Raw genomic sequence first — 27,548 nt, 5'->3', positions numbered from 1 at the left:
GGGTGTGTCGCGGCAACAGCTTGCAATAATTGAGGATGAACGCAACTAAAACACCCGGCCACTGTCCCCGCTAATGTTTTTTATGTCCCCCCCCCCCCCCCCCCCGTGCCTATGCAGTTATACTTTAACTGTCACGCCGTCCACTGAGAGTCCGTGCCCTACTTCCCCATTTGGGCCCCACGTGACTACTGGCATATAGCACATGGGTTGCGAGTGTGATGTCACACACACACCACATGCTATACCGCCGGCAACCATGCGGGGCACAAATGCATTAGTACGAAGACACTAAGCGCGGACTGAGTCAGGTAAAGTGTAAAACATTATGGGGACAGAGGCTAGGGGTGGCGGCACAAGGCCGATTCCCGCAAGATTTCATGCTGACATTGATCGGTAATCTGCTTGTGGTTTATGGCGGCCAACAGATCTCTCTCCGAACAGAGAAAACTGTCTCTTGGTCAATCCGCCGCCAAAATTGCTAGGTGCATGCCTACCACATTGCTCAGTGTTCAGTTTGCACCAGTAACAAACCCAGGTCATGTGACTGCTGGGGTCCCACTGCAAGATGTATTACAGTGCTGGGAACAGTGCTTGTGGTTTCCTAGGATAAGGACAGGCAGCACAGAATTCCTGAAACTCCATAATGCCAGGCCTTACCTAGAAGAGAAGATTAACATTACAGGACTAAAATAAGCTACTTTCCTGCCATTTAAAAAAAAAAAGCATTAAATAAAGCAGATCAGCATACTTATAAAGTGTAGTAACAAGACAAAAAGTCCCATCTTACCTTTTAAAATGGCATAGTTTTCTATATACTGAAAAAAGCTAAATAATGAATCATCATTTTCCATCCTGTCAAAATCAGGTCCCTTCAACTGAAGTCAAGTGACTCTTCAGCTCTGCAGATCCATTCCACCAGAGACCCTATAACTCTGCAGATCCAATCTATCTACCGAGCTGCTCTCTCTTGTAAGAGTAAAACAGGAAGGGGCGGAGCATAATTGCAAAGAGAAGCTAAGGTCTCTGGTCATTTCAAATGCATAGTGTGTTTAGCTCACAGGGAGAACAAAATATGATTTGCATATTCAGCAGTGATGCCTCCAGGGAGACATCATATGCTCACTTCAACCTGAATAATCACAAATACCTTCTTCTTAAGAGGACACATTTGAGCATAAAACAAAAAAAAAACAAACACAAAATCTACTTACCTGGGGCTTCCTTCAGCCCCTGGCAGCCTATCTGTCCCTTGCCGCAGCTCTGGTGTCCCCTCCATTGCAGATGCCAACCTCGCCAGTTCGACATCTACTGCGGGAACGTAGCCCATAGTATAATGTGCGCTCGTGCAGTAGATGCCGACTTGGCGAGATCGGCATCTGCAACGGTGGGGATCCCAGGACACCGGGGCTGGGCGGTGGCAAGGAACAGATAGACTGCCAGGGGTTGGAAGAAGCCCCGGTTAAGTAGATCTTGTTTTTTTATACTCGGATGTGTCCTTTGAGAAGGCAAACTTTTGTTTTGCATAGCATTTTAGTAAGGTGTGTTTTTGGTCCTTTGTAGCCCCTTATGCTGGGAATACACGGCTCGATTCTGAGCTGATAAGATGGTTAGATAGATAATTTCCAACATGTCCGATCACCGTTCCATCGTTTTGCCGCTTGATTTGTCACTGAAGTGAATTGAAAACAGATAAGAAAAACGAGCAGAAAATAAGAGCATCGAGCGGGCAAAACGATCAGGCGCATAATCGAGCGTCAGAATCGAGCGGGCAAAACGATCAGACGCATAATCGAGCGCCAGAATCGAGCTGTGTATTCCCAGCATTACACACTCCTAGTTCTGGTTCACCCCGAGCTTGCTGGGCAATCTGTAGCGCTAGAAAATTCAAAGTCTTATGAAAGTAAAACAAAAAGGCATTCCCTTATATGGCACCTGCACATCAAGGGTATATCATATTGGTTTTCAGTCAAATGTACTTTGCTGTTTACAATAATACAAACTAATCTTCTTTGTTTTACAAACAAACCTTAATCACTAGGCTCACTTCACTTTTTCACTAGACTTTTTCATAACAAAAAGCAAAGCGGCAGTTCCCTAGGCAAGGGAGAGAGCCCAGTACCTGCCAGATTTCTTCACACTGACCTATGGAATCACTAATTTGTCTTTATTGTCTCTAATGTGATCTCACAGCAAGTGACCTCAGGGCTCAGCATCTGGATTGCAACTCCAGTTACTCACTGTAAACAGAAATCCGAAAGCATTCACATGTAAAATGTCAAACTTATCTGATTCAAAATTTCAAAAAGAAATGTTTACAAATGAATGTAGCAAACCGATGTTATTGTTCCATTTTGAAAGACTATTATAATTCTTAGGAGTTCTGACGGGTTAGCTTTGAAGTGATTCTGAGGTGAAAAACTGTTGAGAAACCATTTGATCTATCCCTTTCTAAGGCTTACTCGCACTGATAAAGTATTGCTGCCAGAAAACTATTTCTAGGAAAAGAACAGCTTCAGAGTGCTAGGAATAGATTAAAAAAAAAAAAAAGTCAGTAGTTCATAGATTTTAACTCTGGGACACAAAGACTGTCATTGAGCAGTGAATTTTCACACATAAAATAAACTGTAAGATGTAAAAAAAAAAAAAAAAAAAAAAAAAAAAAAAAAAAAATCGCTTTAAAGCTCCATCTACACGGAGGGACATTGTAGCGATCCGGCAGCTCGATTAGCCGCCGGATCGCCTCTTCCGCGTGCACGCCGCGTCCCCGCTCGCGCGCCGCATTCGATTCCCCGCTCATCTCCCGCACGATTCCCTGCCATTGTCCCCTCGCGGGGATCGAGCAGGGAATCGGCGGTACGGAAATCCGTCCTGTCGGATCTTATCAATCGAGCCGCATCAGCGTGTGGCTTTAGACACACATGAAAGGCATGTCATCCAGCGGGGTTTGTCATCGCTAGTCTGCAGGCTAGCAATGTGTTCTGTTCCATGTAAGGATTGGGGGGGGGGGGGGGGTTTGGAGACTGCGCAATGGATTGGGCGGGGAAACAGGAGAACGGTCCTTGGCCGAGTCGATTTGTTGAGCGGCTGACCATGTGATTCATACAGCCCTATAATGCTGGCGGCCCGATCACCAAATGAATACACTCTCTCGTCTGCATGCTTTATGATGGGAATATGCAATGAGCTTTATTGGCAGATAGATGTCTCAACAGATAATTTGACAGGTCGGATCTGATTTTTCAATTGTTTTTCTAATCAATTTTCTGACCACTTCTGTACAAATCGATCAAAAATCAGATCGGACCTGTCAGAAATTATCTATCGAGCTAACTATCTGCCGAAAAAACTCATTGTGTATTCCCAGCATTAGGCAGGGTTCAGAGTTGAGGCGATTGCACGTAGTTTCCCCGCATGCAGATGTGACAGCCCCTGTTAGTCATATCTAAGTGCGGTGCCATCTGATCTTATGTGTTCAGCAGATTCCCAGCTCGTCACATTCTATCAATTGGTCAAAAGCACATCCACATGTATACTGTATAGACCACTTGAAGCCCAAGTTACATATTATACCGATTCACAATGTGGATTATATACCTTGTTCTGAACATCCTTATGTTAAAGGCCAAGCAGAAAAATAAAACAGACAAGATCATGGATCATTCAGGCAACGTTTCGAAGGAACGAGCGCTGTACAGACATGCTATTCGGTTATAGCCGAGCAGCATGTAAAAGTCAAAAGGAGAGGGGAGGAGGGGCAACAGCAGGGACACAAGTGAGAGGCGTCTAAAGCTGAAAACTCACCTCACGATGAAGGAAGATGGGTCATATCACAGCGATGTCCATCTTCCAGCCGGTGGGTGTGCGAGACAGGCGCAAACGAAGCTTCAAGCGATGGCGGTACTTTGAGTTGGGGATCTTACAGATCTGATCTGCAGTGACAGTCGTTATTACTGAGCGCCACTAAATGATGTTTGTGTGATCCCAACCAATGTTGTGAGATCGAGGAAACCGCTCATTGCTTTAAAAAAAAAAAATATATAGCATGTATAAAAAAGTATGAGGTGCTACAAAGAGATAATTTCATTCAACTTTTATGACTGGAGCAGAGATCACGATAAGAAGAGATAAAGTGAATCTGGGTGATATAAGGGCCCCTTTCCACTAGCAGCTATCCCCCCCATCACAAGAGCACTACTATGTAAATGTAACATGTAAATTGCTGTGCTCTTTTTCCAGTGATGTGTTTTGTTTTCTCTTGAATCCCCGCCATGTTTTTTTGTGTTTGCGCGACTGTATTAGATGGATAGCGGTGCAATTGCAGGTAGTAGAAATAGAAGGCCGTGCGATCGCATCACAATGCTGCATGCAATTGCATTTCCTAGTGGTAAATCAGCCCAAATTATTATTTAAGTCAGTTCATAATCTTAAATATGCTGCATTTACTTTGATGGTGGTGCTGGGAGAATTATACGGGCCAAGGGGTGGAACCACAGTGGCTAGGAGGATAATTGCTGTTAGTATGAGTGGTACATTGTTAGCTTAGTTGGCAGGGAGGGAGGTTTCCATTAAGGACAAGGTTGTATAAAAGTACATTCGCTGTACAGAGTATATAGACTTGTCACTTAACCCTCAGAGGGGCTCACAATCAAATCCCTACCATAGTCAGAAGTTTATGTATGTACTGTACTATGAAGTGTATGTATTGTAGTCTAGGGCCAATTTAGAGGGAAGCCAATTAACTTATCTGTATGTTTTTGGCTTGTGGGAGGAAACCCATGCAGACATTGGGAGAACACGCCACCATGCACTGCTCTTCCTCACACATAATCAACAAAAACTCTTATCAACAGCTTTTGAACAAAAACTAATTTAAAATCACCGGAAGCAACCACTTTTTCTTAAACGAATTTATCAAATCGATTACACAAAAACAAGGAACAGAAAAAGCTGAGACTGCCAATACAACAACCGTTTATTGGATCATCATGAACTTTGCATTACAGCAGCCATCAGGCAAATGGACAATTGGCTGCCTAAGATAGAAAGGCCATTTCCCATGGACAAAGCCTGACCAAACCAGCAAGAGATTATTTTTTTTTTACGTTTGTTGATGTATTTCCGTAGCGGATCTTCCTGTATCTGCTTTTGATCCTGCAGGTGACTTTGAGAAGGTGGCTAGAGTAACTTGACATTCAGAAAAAGATTTTCATATTGGTAATGAATACAGTGAACCAAGGACTTTGGCACAGGGAATCACTGACAAAAATTCCGTAATTCGGACTGCCCTTGGAAACAGATACTGTAGTTGGTGCCTTAAAGGAAACCAGAGACGAGAAAAAAAAAAGTTTTATACATACCTGGGGCTTCCTCCAGCCCCATACGCACAGATCGCTCCCAAGCCGCTGTCCTCCGCTGCCTGCAGCTCCGGTGCCGGGTCCCGTAACTTCTTCCAGTCGCGGCCAGTCTGTGCAAGAGAAGTGCGCTCTCTACATATTACTCCGGCAGCCGCAAGGGGCTGGAGGAAGCCCCAGGTATGTATAAAACTTTTTTTGGTACTTATCGGTTAGCCGGGCGCATCCGGCAGGTGGCGCTAATTACTATTCCCCCTCCAGGCCGACATGGATAGTAGGGAAAGATGTAACTCTGGTGGAGTTTTGTCGCCACCTAGAGGATGCGCCCGGCTAACGGATAAGTACCCTTTTTTTTTCTTTCATCTCTGGTACACTTTAACAAGACAACTAAATGGGTGTACCATTGACCGATGTCGCCTGTTGGCGACATCCCTGGGCCAGGCTGCACACATGCATTTCAGCTGTGTAGCTGATGATGCATTCTGTTGCTACGTGTAGAGGAGGGGGGCAACGGAGGGATGACAACGACCATGTGACGGGAACAATGGAATCGGCAGGGCATCAGCTTCGCTTGGGGTGAGTACATCTACCCGGCGGTCTGCTTGCGGGTTGGGGGTGTCACCGGCTGCAATACACAAGTTCGATTATCGGCTGAGGACATAATTGGCTGCCCCAGCTGACTTAAACTAAGGCATGTGTTTTTACTTTAAGAAATCATTCTGAGCCTGGAATACATTCAGCATCATGTTTATGCAGTAGTAGAAAACTGTCTGTAGCATTTAGATATCACGGATTACATATCTTAGCACTTTTCCAGCTGCTAGGTGTAAATAGGAGTCAAGCTATGTACACACGGCAGATAATAATAGAACAGAACGATAAATGTTGGGCAATCTGCACTGTACGACCTCAAAAGATACTGATAAATGACAAATCATGCTAATGTACACCAATCCAATTTGTCTGATATTTTCAGGCAGAAAAAGCATGCTTCATAGTTAGTTGTTAGATGCTGAATGCTCAAAAAAGATTTTTCTGACGAGTCAAAACAATCTTTTCTTTATAGCAACTTTGAAAGGTAATAAAGGGATATCTTTTACTAATTTTTTTAAAAGCTATTATGAAAGAGTTGGCAGTCTTTACCTGAAATTCCGGGCCCTTTCACACTGGTGTGGTATTTCTACCGCAGCCCACCGCAGGTCAATATTAGTCTATAGGACCTTTCATACCGACATGATGCGACGGTTTCGCCCCATCCCTAATGCAAGGACAGATCTATGTTAACGTGAGGCTCTGCAGCGGACCGGAAATCATGTAAGTCTATGTCAATGAGATTTTTTTTTCAAAATGCCCACCGCAAGCTTTATGCGGCGCTCATGTGCAGAAGCGTATTTTAGCAATACGCTTCTGCACAAGTGATCACTTTGGCCACAGGAAGTGAGCATCACTTCCTGTTTGGCCGGCTGCTGGACGGGGATTACCGTGTACTACCGCGGTAATCCCCGAAGGCCTGTTTTTGGCAGTGCGGCCTCCAGGCTGCACTGCTACTGCCAACCTGCATTATGAAACCGTCATTTGAATTGATCACATGAAAGAAGGCTTCTGACACGACACTTCCATTTATGCACTTGTAGGACCAGGTCATTTCTAACAATGATCGTTTTAGTAAACATTGTTGAGTATTGTTTGGATAGATGGATAGAAGTTGCTTAGGGAGCATCTTAGGTGGATGTGTGTTAGTCGATGATAGTTTGTAACAAACGGCTCTTGTGGAGCAGGTGTACATAGCTCGATTTTTGACCCTAGAGCAAATCCAATAAACGCTGGACAAATGCATTCAAAATGCTAGCTAGACAAATGCGCTCATTTAAATGCTGGCGTTTTTAAAGTTGCTTTGGTGGCTAATGGAGGCCGGGGAAACCCGCTTTGTGACAGAGGCCTGGTATAGATCTGCGAGTACATATAGTAATTCTGCATCATATTTTTAGCTTCATGCTGCTAGTACATTGGCAAAGTAATCTATAGATGTTTGCTATATTGGTACACAAGCAAACCGTCACCAACATCTTTTCATTACGCTGACATATATTGAGTTATACAGAAGCTATAAATTGCACAGGGCTTTACTAAGTACACAAAATGATTCACTTCAAGCCTGTGTGTTGAAATAAAGCTTCCTAAAGTAACTTATCAAACATCCTCAGCCCTGTCACAGTCATACATACTTGCAGGCAAAAGCCAATTAACCTATTAACCTTATATAACCTACTAACCTAGAGTGCTTTCATTCTGGGAACAGGGACAAGGGGACCCGGAGGAAACCCATGCAAACATGGGGAGCACCACCTACAAACCACTTAGATATTGCCTGTGACGGAAACTGAACACAGCATCCCAGGGCAGCAAGGCACGATTATTATTGATTAATAAAGTGCCAACATATTCCCTGGCGCTGTACAAAGAAACAAACATGGGGCACATAATATTACAGACAATGGTAAACACCAAATATAGACACGGATATAAAATACAGAATTGTTAGATATTGCAACTAAAGGGACAAATGTAACGAATAAAATGTGTAAAATTCTAAGACGAAAAATGGCGAGAGTCCTGCACTTAAGAGCTTACGATCTAAAGGAATTTGAAGATGGGGGGGAGGGTGAAGGAGAAGCGGTTGGGTGGTATTCAGTATGCATACCTAGAGGCAACAGTGTTAGGTTATCTAGTAAAAGTCCCACTTGACTAGAGGTTGAAAGGAGTGTGTGTGTGTGTGTGTGTGTGTGTGTGTTACGATTTATCATTTGGTAGACCATTTCAGCCCCGTTGATCTATTTAGCTGCAGTAGTGTCTGAATCTCACTAGAAGCAAGCATGAAGCTAATCTTGTCAGATCTGACCATGTCAGAAACACCTGATCTGCTGCATGCTTGCTCAGGGTCTATAGCTAGAAGTATTAGAGGCAAAAGATCAGCGGAATAGCCAGGCAAGTAGTAGTGCTTAAAAGGAAATAAATATAGCAGCCTTCATAGCTTTCTCGTTACAGTTGTCCTTTAAGTATGAGGCATTAACACATTATGAAGTGGATCCTTGCAGTGACACTTAGCAGCAGCACTACAATACAAGCTGCATATACCTATTTGGTGATGCAAGAACTGAGTCAAATCAGAGGACACAAATGTCTGTATAGGTTTTGGCTGCCCCTATTCACATGAATAACAATCAGACCTAACTGATTATTTCAGCTAAACATGAATAAATTCACCCACCATTGAAAATCGTATCCTCCCCTCCTGTCTCCATAGGAAGGAACTCCAGGACTGGACAATCAGATCCTGCATGTTTGTACAGTGATTGTCAGACTGGCAGATGGCAATCAGATCACTCAGTGCATTGCCAACTACATATTTTATCAAGCTTTAAGCAGAACTAAAGTCAATGAAAGAAAGGAGCTCAGCACATACTGTAGCAACCATGTAGTGCATCTACAGCCACCAAAAATGAGATATAACAATGGTGTCATAGCTTATTGTTATAGATGATAGCAAAAATTAGATCCTGTCATTGTGGTTTGATACGTGCCCACATGCCACATTTAAAGAGAGACCATAACCAAGAATTGAACTTCATCCCAATCAGTAGCTGATACCCCCTTTCCCATGAGAAATCTTTTCCTTTCCACAAATGGATCATCAGGGGGCTCTGTATGGCTGATATTGTGGTGAAACCCCTCCCACTGTGTTGGAAATAACAGCTGTTTACAATTGTTTCCAACTGCCAAAAAAGCAAGCATCATCTCCTTCCACTGACATCACCTGCCAGCAGTAAAAATGTCGCCATGTGATAAATGTCAGAATGTAAATCAGGGAGAGGACAGATTTTACAACGGGCAACCACTGACTAAACCATTTATACATAATTATTGTAAAAATGAAGCACTTTTTTTTATTACATTATTTTCACTGGAGTTTCTCTTTAGGGCCCATACACACGCTAGATGGATGTCACCTGATGGGGAGGAGGCAATCAAAAGGATTGGTAAGCACACCGGCTCTTATCTTTTATTCTTCTATTCATGTGCCAAAGAACCCTACGTTGACAAATATTTTGGGGCCACATAGGGTCCCCTTCCTCAGAACAGCCTATATACACTGATGGGGTAAATAGAAGGTCTCACCATCTGTACCTACAGAACCGCTGCATTGTGCAGGGCTAAAGCTGTGTACACATTCTAGATCAGTGGTCCTCAAACTAAGGCCCGCAGGTCAAATGCGGCCCCCTGAGGCTTTTTTACCGGCCCTTCACACAAAATGTGTATTGCATGTGGATGTGGCCCGCTGCATCTTTAAATATTGGTGGATGCATGTAGAATAGCAGAGCTGGCACTACCCTTCCACATGGAAGCCAGAAAGCAGTAATTTGCTGGCTTCCAATCCTAGGTATGCTTCACTGTCTGGCGCACAAAAACGTCTTTGGGAACTGCATGAATGTGTGTGCCCATGTGTAGGGGTGAGAATCTAGCATAAGCATTATGTTTAGCATTATTGGCTTCTCCTTCAGAGATCTGCTAAGTTGCTTAAAATGTAGAAAACAGCTTATGTAGATCCTGCGAAGTGTCTCCTCCTTGTCCAACCTCAGGACAGTGGAGAACAGTGAGATGGTTATTTTCAATGTGTTAATACACCCTTCCAGCACATAAGGTTCAGCAATGCACAGAGAGAAGATATTCACCAATCTTGTTACAACCTGTAACTTTGCCAAAGCAATGCACAGGCATAGTGGGGGTCAGCTGACCAGACGCCAGGAGGCACAGGAGCAGCTTATGCAGCACATTTTTTGTACATAACAGCTGAGGTGTTATGCAAAAGTGCAATGATGGCTGAAATATTTTGGGAAGAAGTTATACAAAATAAAGATGGCAAAGAAATGAACAGCGCTACTTAAAAACAGATGAGTGCTTACCTGCAAAAAAGTGCACAAAATAAAGATGGCCCAACAATGGGACTTTAGTGGGGAAGTAATTCAATTATCACCATACCACAAAACATAATTAAAATGTACAGTAACTATTATATCACCTTAACAGAGTTCATAAAGCTCAAACCTGGCCACTAAGTAATGGATCACTCCACTACAACTGGCACAAAAGTCAGTGAGATTTTGATCGTTGCCTTTTCCCATCTCTAGTCACTTCAACTGTGAATCGAATTTCTCGTCGGGGGGGGGGGAGGGGGGGGGGAACCACACCTCCAAAATGTCATAATTTATAGACCTGTTACCCATGCCTCCAGTAACTTTGGATGCCTTTAGATATCCAACATATACTAATAACTGGTGACAAACTTTTCTCTCACCTCTGCCTTTGGTCTGCAATAACAATAACAATAATATTTATAAAGCGCTTTTCTCCCTGGGGACTCAAAGCGTTGTGACCCTGCATTATGCAGTCTCAAAGGCTCGGGAAAAGAGGTGAGTTTTTAGCCTTTTTTTAAAGCTGTCCAGAGAAGGAGCCTCTCGTACTGATTGTGGAAGTGAGTTCCATAGAGTAGGGTCTGCGTAGGAAAAGGCCCGAGCACCAAATGTTAAGTGTATCCTGGGAATAATCAGCTTCATCTTGTTGGCAGAGCGGAGGGTGCGTGGAGGGGCATAAAGTTCCAATAGATCCGCTATGTATTTGGGTCCCATGTGGTGTAGAGCCTTGAATGTCAGCAGGCAGATCTTAAAATTGATTCTCCATTTTACTGGCAACCAGTGAAGAGTTTGCAGTACTGGGGAGATGTGTGAGCTGCGGGGGGCACTGGCTAGGATTCTGGCTGCAGCATTCTGTACTAGCTGTAAGGGGCGCAGAACCTTTTCTGTAGATCCGATGAACAGGGTGTTGCAGTAGTCTAGGCGGGAGGATACAAATGCATGAACCAGGGCAGGTAGGTCTTCAGCTGGGATAAGGTGTTTGATTTTCGCTATATTTCTTAGATGGAAGAAGGAAGACTTGACGACAGCTGATATCTGCTGTTTGAGTTTTAGATTTCCATCCAGGATCACCCCAAGGTTTCGCACAGAGTCTTTATACTGTACAGTATCTCCCCCAATTGCTAGTTTGAGGTGGTGAGCGTTTTGAACTTTATCCATCATGTGTGGACCACCTACCACCAACACCTCTGTTTTGTCGGTCAAATACGTCTTCCTTCAACACTCGCCGAGTTAAACCACATGTATGAGGAATATCCCCAGCAGGGATCAGGACTCAATCCCAAGGGCGATAGTTCAGGACAGAATCTACATAGGCTAGCAACACATCTGTTCCTATGGGGGTCTAGGCGGGGGGGGGGAAGAGGGGTAACTGGACGACAAAAAAATGTAATGACAGGTAGGAGTACAATGCCCTCTGAAGTTTGCACAGCACCGCCTCAGGTTGGGACCCACTGAGTTTGCATTCAGCTGCAAACCCCTTAGCGAATGAGTGTGGCCATACTGACAAGACAAATAGACAAGACAAATAACATTTATATCGCGCTTTTCTCCTGGCAGACTCAAAGCACCAGAGCTGCAGCCACTAGGACGCGCTCTATAGGCAGTAGCAGTGTTAGGGAGACTTGCCTAAGGTCTCCTACTGAATAGGTGCTGGCTTACTGAACAGGCAGAGCCGAGAGTCGAACCCTGGTCTCCTGTGCCAGAGGTAGAGCCCTTAACCATTACACCATCCTCATGGGACGAGCAGCTATGGCCAGGCTTACTGCGCAGAACAGCCACGCACATCCCGGGGAGCGTGGTCACAAGAACATATCCAACAAGCTCGTCAGAGTCCTGTGCTGGGCATATATACGGTTCGATTTTGCTGCTCGATTCTGCAGGCAATTTTCTTATCTTCCTCTCGTTTTTCTTATCTTTTCCCATTGTCCTCCATGCAGAATCGAGCGCGGAATGATCGGGCGGGAGATCGGACATGTCGGAAATGATCTATCGAGCAATCTAAATGGCTCAGAATCGAGTCGTGTATTCCCAGCATAAGGGCAGCAACAGTGGGATCAAGGTGGACATGAGAAGCCTCTGAATTATCCTGAGGTTTTCCTTAACCTAGGTAAGTATCTAACTTTTTATCCCCTGGCCAGTTCAGGTGCACTTTAAGCTTGTTATCAGGACTGTTTGCTCATCCAGATAAAAGTGGTTAAGCTTTCTTTTACTTTTCAGGAGAGCTGCCACTGCATTACACTGCAGATCAAGGTGTGAAACGATCCGCTGACCAAATGGCTTGCATGTCGCCGGTGGTGAGCCTCTATACGCACGCCTGTCTATTGGCTGAGGCAGTCGTTATGAGCCAGCTCTAGTCAGGCATGTGTATGGGCCTTTAGCGCTAAGCCGATTATTCTGTAATTGCTGATACACACAACACACAGGAATGTCACCTGTGTAAAACGTAATTAAAAAAACTGAATGCAACCATTTTCATATCATTTAAACCCTATATTTAATGTAGGGTGTTCTAATTTCACAAAATAATGGAAACCATGAGCAATCGCTCTGCCTGCTCACAGCTCTCCCGAGACCTTTTTGCTGGGTGCTGAACTTGGCAGACTTCCCCTGTACACCAAGCTGTCACAATGGTGGATTTTTCTGTTCACCCCAGCTGCCATAGCGCAGCCCCCTGTCTATCAACAGTCACAGGTGGACCCAGCAAGGTAACACCAAATCAAAATCTGAAAGCATTACAGCAGCATGGCTCAACAGGAAAAGGGTCTGGGTGCCAAAGTGGCCTTCCTGCAAGCCACATGTCACCCACTGAAAACATCTGCTACATACTGAAGATATAAATATGACAAAGGAGACCCCAAACTGGTGAGAAACTTTTTACTTTCAAAACTACAGCAATTATTTTATCAACCCCTTGAAAGCGTTTGTGAACGAATAGCTGATGCAACACAATAGTAAACCTGCCCTGTTTTGACATTTCTGAATTGTGTTTCTAGCATCAAATTCAAATGAGAACATATTTTAAGACGTCTCGATTTCAATATTTGCTACGTCGTCTTTGAACGATTCTCAATTAAATGTAGGGTTTACATGATTTGTCAATTATCACATTCTGGTTTTATGCTTCTATTTTTCACAGCGGTTTTTTTGGAAGTGGGGTTGTAAATCCTTCATACAGCCAGTAGCTCAGCAATGTATGAGAGGGAAAGGAGCAGACACCAGGAATGTTACATATGTACAGGGCTTGTGACAGGGGTGTGTGACAAGTACATACACAACACTGAGCTGATGCCACAGCTTCAGATTGGCTTGTCTGACGTCGCATATAAAAGCTAATACACACACGACGAAAAACACAGGATGTCGATATGCTGCTCTGAGCTCTGTACTAGAAAAATACTGTGCTACTTACAACAGTATACAAGGAAAATGAAAGAGAACCTGAAAAAAATGGGGGCCCCTTGGCTTAGCCAATCTCCTCTCAGTCTTTGTACTCCACCCAGAGCCCCCCACCCCGGTGCATGCCCAGAATGCTCCAAGCCGAGGCTTCAGCACTGTCAGGGACTATGCACAAAGAGAGGGGCGCAAGTGGTCTGAGCAAGCGCCCTTCTCGCAGGGGGAGAAGACAAAGCACATGGGTGCCATTATTGCAGTAGTGCTATAGTGTAAGCATAACTAGCGGGTAAGGCTAATTCGGGATTCCGGCGATTGCTGGTCCCCTAAATACTTCTCCCTCCAACTCGAAATGAGGAATAATATTTAACGCCGCCGGGAATTTCAGCGGCAGCAGGGCGAGCCGTCATTTGCCTCACCCTGCGCCCACCTCACTGGCGGCGTACCTGTATGTATGGGGAAGGAAGGACAGGGGACATTAAGACAGAGGGGAGGCTGGGAAAGCTTAGGGGAGATTTTGGGGGCATTTTGGACACAATCGAAAAATGTTTTGGTTCTTTTTTTGGTATCTGTTGTGAACAGGTACATGGGACCAGAGGACCCCTTTCCCAATTCACACCACTGCCCTTGTTGAAGAGGAGGCTACATGTGCAAAGAGCTCTTGGCTGACATCACCTCACCTCATCTTCCCCAAGAATAGCCGACTCTTATAAAGATAGTGTCTTTCAGCACATCTGTAAAAATAAATTATATGATGCAGACTGACTAATAAAAAGAACAGGAAATCCCTAAACTGTCATTATTAAATGCACCTACAATGTGAAGGTGAATATTCCTGCATTAACTAGAAATGAAATATTCCATTTTTTAAATAGACTAAAGCTTCTAATGCCCAGCAAGATGAAGAGGCTGTAATATTGCCACTGTATTAATAAGCCCCCAAGATGTTAATATTCAGGTGTTGTTGCCCTTTGGAGCAGAACTGCAAGGATCTATTTTAAAACACGTTCCCATATTCACACGTTAGATAGCATATTTTGGCGACTTGGACGGAACGCTGTACCCAAAAGTAGATGCATGCGAGATTCTCGCCCAAGGTGGACTTCATCGGCCGCCCGGGCTGAGTTTAATCTAGCTTGTGTCCGTAGCTCAAGGTAGAATTCAATTGATCCATTTTCAAGCTGTATGAATTTCCATAAACCTGAATTAAACTGTATTGCATCTCACTGTCCATCCCTCATGTCTAGATATGTCTCCTTACACCAATGTGTTGCAGTGATAAGAATACAGTATGTGACGGGGAAGCAGTCTTTGATTGGTCAAGCTTTCACTAGGCCCGCCTACTGAGCACATGTGCTGAACTCTGAGGGAAGCAATTATGATAATAAAAGCACCGCTACAATTAAAAGATTAAAGGAGGTTTGTGGCCTATATGCATGAGCTGGTTTAATTATTGTTTTTGCTCAGAGCTCTGAATACCAGAAGCAATAATGAGAGCCAAGTTCTTCCCTACATAGTCAGCACCATAAGGTTCCAAGAGTGACATCTACTCTACTACTACTACTACTACTTCCTCTGCGACCTTTATGATTGATACAATAGATACAATTACTGATACCCCAGGGTTTAAGTATCTGCATTTTCAAGTAGAAACCAGTTCAACTGAAGTGGACTCAGAGTTGCTTCCTCAGGCCGGTTTCACACTGCAAATTGGCGGCAGCGATGAGGTGCGTCGCGCCCGCCGCACTGCCAGAAACAGGCAATCGGAACACCACGTTATGCTCTGTTCTCCGTCTGGCCACAAGCCAAGCAGGATGTGACATGCGCTTGCTGTCACCTCCTGCTTCGGGTATGCGGAAGTGCACACAAGCGTATTATTAAAATACACTTCCAGCCATGCGCGCCTCAAGGTCGCTACGCCAACATTTTTAAAATACCCGCATCGCCATAGAGTAACACGACTTCCAGTCTGACGCAGGGCGATGCAGATATGTGCGGTAACAGTTTTGTCCTAGCGTCAGGGAATGCGGCAAAAACGTCACTTCTGTTGCATCACGCAGACTCATTGACCTGCAGTGGGGTGCGGTAAAAATACCGCCCCGCCCCAGTGTGAAAGGGCGGTATTGAGGCGGCCGATAATGACCACGTCAGCCAATCAGGAGTGTGTAGGGCAGCCGACGACTTGCAAACGATCGGCTGGGCGGATCTACTCGACCCCAGCAACACAGATTCCCTGCCAATCCTGCTGTTCACTCCGCTCTGCAGTCCGTGACGTCACGCACGCAACACTCGTTGTCCCTCCACACAGCAACACAGCGCATTGTCAGCCACACATTGATTTGCATGTGTGCGGCCTGGCCCAGCTTTGATGCCCAAGGGGATCAGGTTAGGTTTTTTTAAACAACAGAAACAATAATTACTGAGAGCCTGATAGATTGTGTTCTTGCAGCAGAGTGCCGCTTACACATAATCCCCTTTCCACAGGGTAAAACACGATGTTCAGTTGAGAGCTGAGAGTTGTGTCTCTACGAAGCTCGTTTACAAACAATGCCCAAAATGATCCCAAACAAACACTTCAGGCGGCAATAATAGAAAGTGGGTATGCAATGTACGACAAGCTGTATTTGACATTTTAGTAGACACACAACCACCTGAGAAGAGCATTAGACACCTGATCCCTACATGACCCTGCTTCATACCTGCTGACAGGTCACACTGAAGCATATCTGTGAACATCCAGGGAAAATACCATCCGTACAATGTGGCATCAGATGCAGAATCGCACCAGGCAGTGGCTGTGGTGCGCAGTGTTTAACTATTTTTTTCCCCACTTTAAGCGAACAGAACCCCCTGATGTGGCTCCTCCTACTCTGGGCAAGCACTGATATGCACAGAATTCACTCACAAGTTAGAAATCTTGAAAAGACAACGGACCTGAGAGGGATGGAGGCTTCCATATTGGTTTCCTTTTCAACAATGCACACTGCTTGGCTGTCCTGCTCAACCTCCGAGCATGAAAGATCAACAGGGCCGCCAGGCAACTGGTATTGTTTAAAATAAAATAAATATGGCAGCCCCATATCACTCATCTCAGTCCTTCTTGAACTGTGGTCCTCCCGGATTTTTCAGTATTGAGTATTACTGTACTCTGTAGAAGAGGGATATGTTGGAATGGTTCTAGAAAGGAGAGGAGACAGTGGTCCTTAAAGTGAACCTCCGGACTAAAAATCTACTCAGCAGAACTGAAAAGGCTTGGTGTTTCTTTAACAGTTTCACAGCATCAGAACTTTGTTTTTCTTACCAAAGCATCATTTTTAGCTGCATTTTTACCTAAGCTCCACCCATCAAAGAAAAAAAGCCCGGGCTTTTTTTTCCTGATGCTGTGCAGAGCATGATGGGATTTCCCATGTTATTCACGTTGCCTAGCAACTGGGAGAGGTGCTCAGGACACAGGATAGTTGGAACTGTGTCTCATGCTCCCTGTCACCTCCTTTCAACCAAAAATGATGGCTGCCATCATGAAATCAAACATTTGCCTGTTCTTTTAAAACAGTGTGGGTAAGAGATTATATTACCTATTTTAATTAACATAACTAATGTAACTTAATGACAGTATGTTTGTTTAGGCTGGAGTTCCTCTTTAAGTTCTTAAAGGGAACCTGAACTGAGTAAAATAATTTAAAATAAACACATAATGTATCTGCAAATGAATATTACCTTCAGAGGCGCTCAGTGTTGATACTGGCAGATGCTGTTTACTCCTATCTGTTATTGCCTGATGAAGCGGGTTTGTATCCTGTGAAACGCGTTGCACTTTATTTGGAGTATCCAATAAAATTGTTTTGACTGAAAATCCACAGTCGTGTGTTCTGCTTGGAGGGGGTGAGTCCACCACTGCCTCCTCTATTACCAAGATGGGTTTTTAAAGGATACCGAACTGAAATGTGACATAATGAGATAGACATGTGTATGTACAGTGCCTAGCACACTAATAACTGTGCTGTGTTCCTTTTTTTCTTTCTCTGTCTGAAAGAGTTAAATATCAGGTATGTAAGTGGCTAAGTCAGTCCTGACTTAGACAGGAAGTGACTGCAGTGTGACCCTCACTGATAAGAAATTCTCCTTTTTATCTCTTTCTTGCTCTCAGAAGCCATTTTCTGCTAGGATGGTGTTTTATAGTTGGAATTTCTTATCAGTGAGGGTCAAACTGTAGTCACTTCCTGTCTGAGTCAGGACTGAGTCAGCCACTTACATACCTGATATTTAACTTTTTCAGACAGAAAAAGAAAAAAAGGAACACAGCATAGTTATTTGTGTGCTAGGCACTGTACATACACATGTCTATCTCATCATGTCACATGTCAGTTCGGGTATCCTTTAAGTTCTTTTAGTGTTTTTTATCCTATTGGCGCCTCTGTTATCCTATTATCTACTATAATTCTATTAAGATCGCCAGGCTGGCGACCGGACGCTTTTTTTTTTTACTAAGAAAAAAATTATCGCATGCAGCCAACTAAAAGTTGGCTGCATGAAAGTCCACTAGAGGGCACTCCTGTTGCGTACTTCTGATCGCCTCCGGCGATCAGAAGTTACAAGAAAGGCCGCGATGAGAGGCCTTTCTTGTTTCGCTTTCCTCGTCGTCATGGCGCGACGAGCGGAGTGACGTCATCCGCCTCGGATCCAGCCCTTAGCGCTGGCCGGAACTGTTTGGTCCGGCTGCGCTGGGCTCGGGCGGCACCCTCTGGCGATCAGGTAGCACACGCGGCTGGCAAAGTGTCAGCTGCGTGTGCACCTTTTTATTTGATAAAAATCGGCCCAGCAGGGCCTGAGCGGCAGCCTCCGGCGGTAATGGATGAGCCCCTCAGAAGGGCTCACAATTTGATCCCTACCATTGTCATATGTGAACATATGTATCGTGTAGTGTATGTATCTTAGTCTAGTTTTGGGGATGTGGGAGGAAACCGGAGTACCCGGAGGAAATACACACAGACACTGGGAGAGCAGACAAACTCTGGCTGGGATTCGAACCGGAGGTGCGAGTGCTAACCTCTACAGCACTGTGCTACCCACCTACACCACCGTGCTGCTCACAGTGTCCTGGGACTCCAGTGCTGTAAGTTGAAAGATGCTACTCACTACAACAAATTGCACCTTTATTGCTTTGACCTCCCTGGCGGTAAGCCCGTGCTGAGCACGGGCTATGCCGCCGGGAGGCACTGCTCAGGCCCCGCTGGGCCGATTTGCATAATTTTTTTTTTACCGCACCCAGCTAGCACTTTGCTAGCTGCGTGCAGTGCCCGATCGCCGCCGCTACCCGCCGATCCGCCGCTATACGCGTCGCCGCAGCCGCCCCCCCCCCCCAGTGCGCTGCCTGGCCAATCAGTGCCAGGCAGCGCCGTGGGGTGGATCGGAGTCCCCTTTGACGTCACGACGTCGGTGACGTCATCCCGACGATCCCGGTGACGTCATTCTTTGAACGGGATCTCTTGATCTCCGATCGCCTGCGGGGATGCCGCTGAGCAGCGGCTATCATGTAGCGAGACCTCGTCTTTTTAAAAAAAAAAAAAACGTATTTGCTGCCCCCTGGCGGATTTTCACAAACCGCCAGGAGTGTTAATGGCTAGGATGGTGTTAGATGTAGTAACCATCTGTAAGCAGCCTAATGCTGGGCATAAACGGTTAGTTTGTTTCCTTATCAATCGAGCCGCTGATGGCTCGATTGATAATATCCAACAGGTTCGATGACCCGCCGGATAGATTCCCCGCTCGATCCCCACGGACGGACAATAGCGGGGAATCGAACGGCTGATAAGGCATGCCCGCGGGGATGAGCAGGAATCGTGCCGAGTGCCGAGTGTTGTTTGTTTTGCTAGATGCTGTAACTCCTTTTTCTATTGCCTGAGGAAGCGGGCACTGACCCGTGAAACGCGTTGCTTTGTTTTATCTGGAGTTCGTTAATAAATAGACTGAATGTACAGTCGTGTTGTGTCTGCTTGGAGGAGGTAAGTCCACCACTGCCTCCTCTAATTACCAAATTTTTGGCTTTTAAGCTCATTTAAAACCCTTTTTACCCTTTTGGCGCCTCTGTTCTCTCCTATATAAGATAGAAGTCAAGGGTGGATCGACCTTCAACAAGCATGCATTTGCTCACAAAGATGAAAGTGAACCAATCTTTTTCAATTTTTCTTTCTCTCTCACCAATATAAGCTGAAGCAATGCCTACAAAGACAGTTGTATTGAGAGATTATTTGATGCTTGCAGTTAATTATTTGCAAAGCGACACAGTATTGTAGATAATGGAACTATCTCCTCGCAATGCTTGAGTGCATGGATCAAAATCTGGGCCAGGACACTATTGACATGGAGTTTGTATGCTCTCCGTGTTTGCAAGGGTTTCCTGGTGAGGCGTTTGGGATCGCTAAAGATCCAGCAAGGCTGATCTTTAGTGAATTTCAGGCTGCAGTCACTTATGAAACTCTGTCAAGGTGGTCTTTATGATTTTTACTACTTCTGACTGAAGCTAATCCTGATGTGTCAGTTCCTCAATTAGGGCCCATTCAGACTAGAATCACTTTTCTGAGCGTTCTACAATTGATTAGCGCTTTTTAAAATTGCTTCCATTCACTTTCATTAAAATCGTGGTAAAAATTGATTTTTCTTAATGAAAGTGAATGGGAGCGATTTTAAAAAATGCTAATCAATCACAAAATGCTCAGAAAATAGCTTACCGTATATACTCGCATATAAGCCGACCCGCATATAAGCCGACCCCCCAACTTTTACCTGAAAAACCAGGGAAAAATGATTGACCCCCATATAAGCCGGGGTTTGGAAATGCTGGATTGGTGCAGGCCGTGTGATCCCCCCAGTGTGTCCCAGTATAGCTAGTGAAGTGCCCAGTATTGGTAGGTAGTGCCCCAGTATAGCCAGTATAGTGCCCCGTATAGCCAGTATAGTGCCCCGTATAGCCAGTATAGTGCCCAGTATAGGTAGGTAGCAGGGCTGTGGAGTCGGAGTCGTGGAGTCGGGCAATTTTGGGTGCCTGGAGTCGGAGTCGGGAAAAAATGCACCGACTCCGACTCCTAATTAATTTGTAACTGTAATTAAAATAGAAAATATGATAAAATGTTCTATTTCTCAGATAATAGTCATTAAAAATAATGTATATATACAGTAAAAGCTGTGCTTAGTCCACAAAAATGAAATAAACCAATCAAAATTAGTTACTTGTGCTGCTTCAATAAAGCAGTCCCTGTATTTTTAAGGTCAGATATCCATATCTGATTGTGACTGTATATATGATGTGTACACAGGAATCTCTTATATATACAAAATAACATCTATGCTGTAAGAATAAAGCCTGATGTGTAGCTGTGTCACTAATACAGATTGTCAATGAGATGGAAATAATTCTGCACTGATGCTGATTTATTCAAATGTATGCACTCCCTTTGCTGATGAAATCAAATAATTTAATATGTTGTTAAAATTTGGTTTGGTGACTACAAATTAAAGGGTACCTGAGACGGATGAAAAGTAAAGTTTTATAAATACCTGGGGCTTCCTCCAGCCCCCTTCAGGCTAATCAGTCCCTCGCTGTCCTCCACCACCCGGATCTTCTGCTATGAGTCCTGGTAATTCAGCCAGTCAGCGCTGTCCGGCCGCATGCCGCTCCCACAGCCAGGAACATTCTGCACCTGCGCAATAGTGCTGCACAGGTGTAGTATGCTCCTGGCGGCGGAGTGTGTGCATGCGCACTACGCCCGACTGGCTCAAGTACCTGGACTCATAGCAGAAGATCCAGGTGGTGGAGGAGGACAACGAGGGACTGATTATCCTGAAGGCGGCTGGAGGAAGCCCCAGGTATGTATAAAACTTTAATTTCATCTGTCTCAGGTTTACTTTGTTACACAGTAGTACTATACTCTGCATATGCACTCCCCACAGAGCTGCAGGGAATCCACTGAGAATGATGTGCACATTGAACACAGAGGTGTTGTCTGTCACCCAGAATCTCCTCATTCCCCTGCAGAGTACCTGCACATCATTCTTACATGTACCCACACTTACATTGCCTAGGGCCTGATAGATGTTCTTTGTTCCGGTTTGTACCTTTTACAAGTACTCTTACCAAGGACTAGTTTTAGTCTAAAGGGAATAAATATAGTAGTCTACATATCCTTCTCACTTCAGTTGTCTTGTAAAATTCCTAAGCGTTGGCAGTTAAGAGACGAATTTCATGTTACATACTTTTAATCAACAAAATTGTAATATGCAAATTAGAGGAGTCGGAGTCGTGGTCGGTGGAATCCTAAACTGAGGAGTCGGAGTCGGTGGATTTTTGGACCGACTCCACAGCCCTGGTAGGTAGTGTCCAGTATGGCTAGTAAAGTGCCCAGTATTGGTAGGTAGTGCCCCAGTATAGCTAGTATAGTTCCCAGTATAGCTAGTATAGTGCCCAGTATAGGCAGTGGCCAGTATAGTGCCCAGTATAGCTAGTAAAGTGCCCAGTATTGGTAGGTAGTGTCCCAGTATAGCTAGTATAGTTCCCAGTATAGCTAGTATAAGGCCCAGTATAGGTAGGTAGTGGCCAGTATAGTGCCCAGTATAGCTAGTAAAGTGCCCAGTATTGGTAGGTAGTGACCCAGTATAGCTAGTATTGTTCCCAGTATAGCCAGTATAGCTGCCCGCTCCCCCGCTGCTATTACCTGTTTAGGCAGCGGCTTCCTAATCCGGGTTCCCCGCTCTCATGCGTTGCGTATTAAGTGTATCACAGCAGCGCGCCTGACGCTGCTGCTGTGACGATGCAGGGGGCAGGAAAGAGCGCAGCTCCCTGTATTGCTGTTACCAGGGGAACCGCTCTTTCCTGCCCCCTGCATCGTCACAGCAGCAGCGCCGGGCGCGCTGCTGTGATCACTTCATACGTTGCGTATGAGAGGGGAACCCGGATTAGGAAGCGGCAGCTGCCTAAACAGGTTATAGCAGTGGCAGCCACGAAGAGGGGGGGCGCGGACCACCAACCCCCAGGAAAACACTCGCATACAAGCCGACCCCCCAACTTTTGACCCCCTTTTTGGTATATAGTGTGAATGGGCCCTCACTAATTTTTTATCCGGTATATAGTGTGAATGGGCCCTCACTAATTTTTTTCTCTCCTAGAAACTGCACTGTCATATCTAGCTTGCTTTGTAAATGCATGTGAGTACAGCATAGATCGTATTTCAGCAGCTTCACGCTGAACTGCCCTCAGCCAATCAGTGAGGAGCAGGAATGTGGGAGGAGAGATGACAAGCTTCCCTCTCGTTGGCAATGTACCAAATAGAGCCAGGCTGGCTGAGATTTGTTATAGTACAAACATAGTTATATTGAAATGCTTGCCGTGCAGAGTCAGGTTTCAGGCTGCATAATACACACAAAGCAGTAGGTAAAGGAATTTGATGTTGTGGCCAACAATCCCGCCTTACGGTAAAGAAATTCTTAAATTGACCAATTACCTGATCTACCGCAAATTCTAAATTTCTGCCAGCTGCAGAAAGGCAAAATATCTAACAGCACTTCTGTTTACGACTATATTATGCATGTGTGCACATTCCACTTCATGTATACTTACAAGCGCTTGCATTACTCTAGTACAGCTTTAAAGCAAGTCCAAAGAAGTAAATAAAGAAATAAATTCTCCCAGCACTCAGCATGCATCACTGGCTCTGACAGGTATTTGTTCTTTCTGCAGAATACTAGGCAATCCCCATGTGCGCATGTAAAATCATGTACTGACATCACATTTCTGATGGACAAAATGATAATTGTAATAATTTCTGCTGTCTGTGCACACAATCTAAAGCGCTGTACATATACCAGATTTAACTCGGCCACAACAGCCAATAAAAAGCCTGTATCAGCTGAGAATCTAGCGTGTATACCAAAAGATACAGCAGCCCCCAATCGTATTGTTCTCCCCATTCACCCCTACTGCTCAAAGTTGCATCATGATGTGTTGTCCCACCGCCCATCCTTCTAAAGCAACAGATGTGTCGCTAGCCTGCAGGCTAGTGATGCATCTGTACTGCTTCCAGCCCCCAACTGTCACCCAACGGTTAATCCCAAACTCTTGCCGGGCGACAGTTCTTGTACGCGTGTACAAGGCTTCAAAGAGGCAACAAGCCATTATTTGAGCTGGATACTGCTGGGTGGCACTGTGGGAAGCCTCTTGCCTCTCCTCCCTCTGTCCTTGCCATGTGCAGTACATTACACATGGCTGATCGAAACTGTGCAGTAGGGTCAGCCAGCATTAAGGCGAAAGGGTCAATCATGGACATTACAGTTGACAAACCATTAGGCTCCCCACTGCTTAGGGACCTTTTACACTTAAATGCATAGGTATGTGTTAGCATACATTTCTTTTTCTCCATAGCAGTGCATTGAGAAAAAGATTTCAGTTAAAAAGCGTTCAGTGGGAACTAAGCGATAGGAAAACATGGGCATTACATTGAAAATCAGTTCTCTTTCAGCTGTACTGAGAGCAACTGATTAAGTGTTAAAGGGGCCCTTAGTGTCACACACTGTCTGAGCAAGCTATCACTGGCTCCAATTATAATCAAGAGTCCATGTCAATACCAAAACACAGGTGTTACAAAATTTGCAGCGCTGTACAGAGTATATATCGTGTTGTCATTGAACTGTCCCTCAGAGTGGCTCACAATCTAATCCCTACCATAGTCATATGTCTATATTGTGTAGTGTATGTGTTGTAGTCTAGGGCCAATTTAGAGGGAAGCCAATTAACTCTGTATGTTTTGGGATGTGGGAGGAAACCGGAGTGCAGGGAGAAAACCCACACAGACACAGGGAGAACATACAAACTCCTTGCACATATTGCCCTGGTCAGGATAGGAACTGGGGACCCAGCGCTGCAAGGCGAGAGTGCTAACCACTACACCACCGTGCTGCCCATATTAAGAAAAAAAAAAAAGCGAAGCAGTGAGCAAAATAAATTTTGGTGTCAAAAAACTTTTAAATAAAAAAAAATTCAAAACAGAAAAAAAAAAAAGAAAAAAAAAAAAAAGGTGCCCAGAAGTCAGGCCCAGCTGGATGCTGAATCATGACTGGAGATGGTCAATGACAAGCATACAGGCGTGTATAGAGAGAGAAATACAAATTGTATACAGTTTGGAACTGGGCCATTACAATGCACTGCCTGCTGATATGAACTGGCCTAAAACTTCAAGCTTTATCAAATGGACATTGACTTTACTTGTAAGGCAGAATTATTAGGATCTCATTGGCCCTTCTTAAAGGGAACCTTAACTGAGAGTGATATGGATGTTTCCTGTAAACAATACCAGTTGTCTGGCAGTCCAGCTGATCTCTGTGACTGCAATAGTGGCTGAATCACACCCTGAAACAAGCATGCAGCTAATCCAGTCTGACTTCAGTCAGAGCACCTGATCTGCATGCTTGTTCAGGGGCTGTGGCTAAACGTATTAGAGACACAGGATCAGCAAGAGAGTCAGGCAACCGGTATTATTTTAAAAGGAAAAATCCATATCCTTCTCAGTTTAGGTTGCCTTTAAGCATGATATCATGAAGTGGCCACGGCATGTGATTGGAGGTCTACAAAGAGGAATCCAGTCTGCCACTGATAAAAGGTCATCAGGCCCCTAGCAATACAGCCTCTCCAGATACAATATTTGGTTCCCCCTATGGCATGGCTCCACATCTTAAAGCCTCGTTCACATCTAAAAACGAAAATGCAAAAGTTTTGCGTTTGTGGGCTTTTTTGCGCCTCCCAGCACTCCACTGCGCGCCGCCTTTTCGTTAAAAGCGCCTGAAAGCTTTTCCAGAGCGGTTTTTAAAATCACTCCCTGACGCAAGTCAGGAAGTGAACTCTGACGGGGAAAATAATAAATACAATGTATTTATTCTTTAAAACATGAATGCAATTGCTGCACTAAAGCGATTTTGTGAGCGTTTGCATTTTTCCTATACCTTACATTGAGGCAAAATCTCCTCAAAAATGGTGCAGGCAGCGCTTTGCTGAGCGGATCGGAAACTAACCGCTCAGATGTGAACTCTCTCATAGGGAGTCATTGCACAAGCGTTTTTAGGGAGATTTTGAAAATTGCCTATACTTAAAAAAAAAAAAATGCCCTTGGTGTGAACGAGCCCTAACAAAAGAAAAGAAGCAGACTGGCAGCATGCTCATCTCCTTACCAGAGAGAGAGAGAATGGGAAAAAGAGCTAGGAAAGGCCACTGCCCTACCAAGGCCTGTACCTGTTTTGCCTCCTGTCCATTGACAGGTCATCTCAGGATAGAAATACAAACAGGACACAGCCACATACATCATCCTGCCTCCCACAACCAGGAAACAAACCAAGGAGGTGGATGGGATATTAAAGTTGTTGGCTTGTGCTTCCTAAAGGAAAAAGAGCTATTCATCTCTCAGCTGAAGCTGTCCTGGAGGATGACTGGAGAAAAAAAGTGTCCATCTCCCATAGCCTCTGGCTACGAAGGGCAAATACCAATACTGTGATGCAGCGAGGAATGCAAAACAAGCAGCATGCAACAAATAGTAGGGCAGCATGATGAAAGCAGGTCATTCCAGTGCAGCTGCTTGGCAGCCAGGAGATTTCCATGGAGTGTGCCTGGCATGAGTGCCTGCATCCAATAAGGTTCATCAATGAAAAAAGGTCCTAGGCTCGGGTACTGGGGCTGTGCAATGATATTATAACAGGACTTTTCAGTCCCTTGGGCTTAAATTCAGCACTAGGAATGAAGAGGACAACAATAGGGGTTACGGATTACAGGTACAGTATGGGGAGGGTAGATTTAGATGTTAATGGCCCGCACTCAGGGAAGAGGAGGGTTGACTGAGCGGCGCAGACGTGACATCACACGATGGGCGGGGCGAGTAGAAAGGTACTGGTCAATGCTTGAGCAAGTTGATCTGTCAGGTGGTCGGGGTCTGCTGTAAACACAGCGGATTATTAGCTGGGGCAGTCGTTATCAGCCGCCTCAACTGACTTTAAACTACCATGTATACAGGGCTTAAGGGCCCTTTTCCACTAGCAATCGCAAATCACAAACGCCAGCAATTGCGATTTTTCATTAATTCTGTTATGCGATTGCAATTTTCATTTGCATTGCATTATCGTAAAAATCGCTCCAGAAAAGCGATTGCGATTTCCAAATCGAATCACTGTAGTGGAAAATACTTCTCGTGATTTCTATGATAAAGTAAAAACCCTAGCGATTTTAAAATCACTAGCGATTTGCGATTTAGCAATCGCTCTAGTGGAAAAGGGCCCTAAAGGTGGCCATACACTTCTAGATTTGCAGCAGACTCGACCATCAGATAGATTTCTGTCAGATGCCTGTCAAGTCGAGTCTGACAGGAATATAGCTGATGTGTGCCACACACTAGGAACAGATTTCCAGATTTTGCAGGAAGATTACCTGCCGGCGGATATGCACGACGTTCATTCTGAAATCTATTGGAAATCGATCTAAATGCATTACTCGACCATTAGATCCAATGCAACTCAATGGGCCATGGATCTGCTACCAAAAGCAGATTGCCCTATATCTTCCATCCTGTCAGATAGATCAAATCCATCAAAATCGGCCACAAATCGATCGATTTCTGATCAATCGATGGCTGAAATCGACCAGTGTTTGGGCCACTTAAGAGGTAAAGGTGGCCATACACTTATAGATTTGCAGCAGATTCGACCATCAAATAGATTTCTGTCAGATGCCTGTCAAGTCCAACCTGAGAGAAATCTATCTAATGTGTGCCACACACTAGGAACACATTTTCCAATAGATTTCAGAATGAAC

The 27,548-nt window shown here is 44.7% G+C and overlaps 1 protein-coding gene and 1 long non-coding RNA gene across 7 annotated transcripts in view; one reads left to right on the top strand and one right to left on the bottom strand.

Annotated features, from left to right (window-relative positions):
* BICRA (BRD4 interacting chromatin remodeling complex associated protein) overlaps positions 1–27,548 on the bottom strand; it is a 187,249-nt gene that overhangs the window by 95,510 nt on the left and 64,191 nt on the right. The window lies entirely within an intron of this gene.
* LOC137528185 (uncharacterized) lies at positions 9,328–14,410 on the top strand. Its single transcript, XR_011023312.1, has 3 exons — positions 9,328–9,388; positions 12,259–12,428; positions 14,294–14,410. It is a non-coding gene; the product is annotated as an uncharacterized lncRNA (long non-coding RNA).

This window comes from Hyperolius riggenbachi, chromosome 8, assembly GCF_040937935.1.
Source record: "Hyperolius riggenbachi isolate aHypRig1 chromosome 8, aHypRig1.pri, whole genome shotgun sequence".
NCBI lineage: Eukaryota > Metazoa > Chordata > Amphibia > Anura > Hyperoliidae > Hyperolius > Hyperolius riggenbachi.
This window is presented reverse-complemented; position numbering and strand designations above follow the sequence as displayed.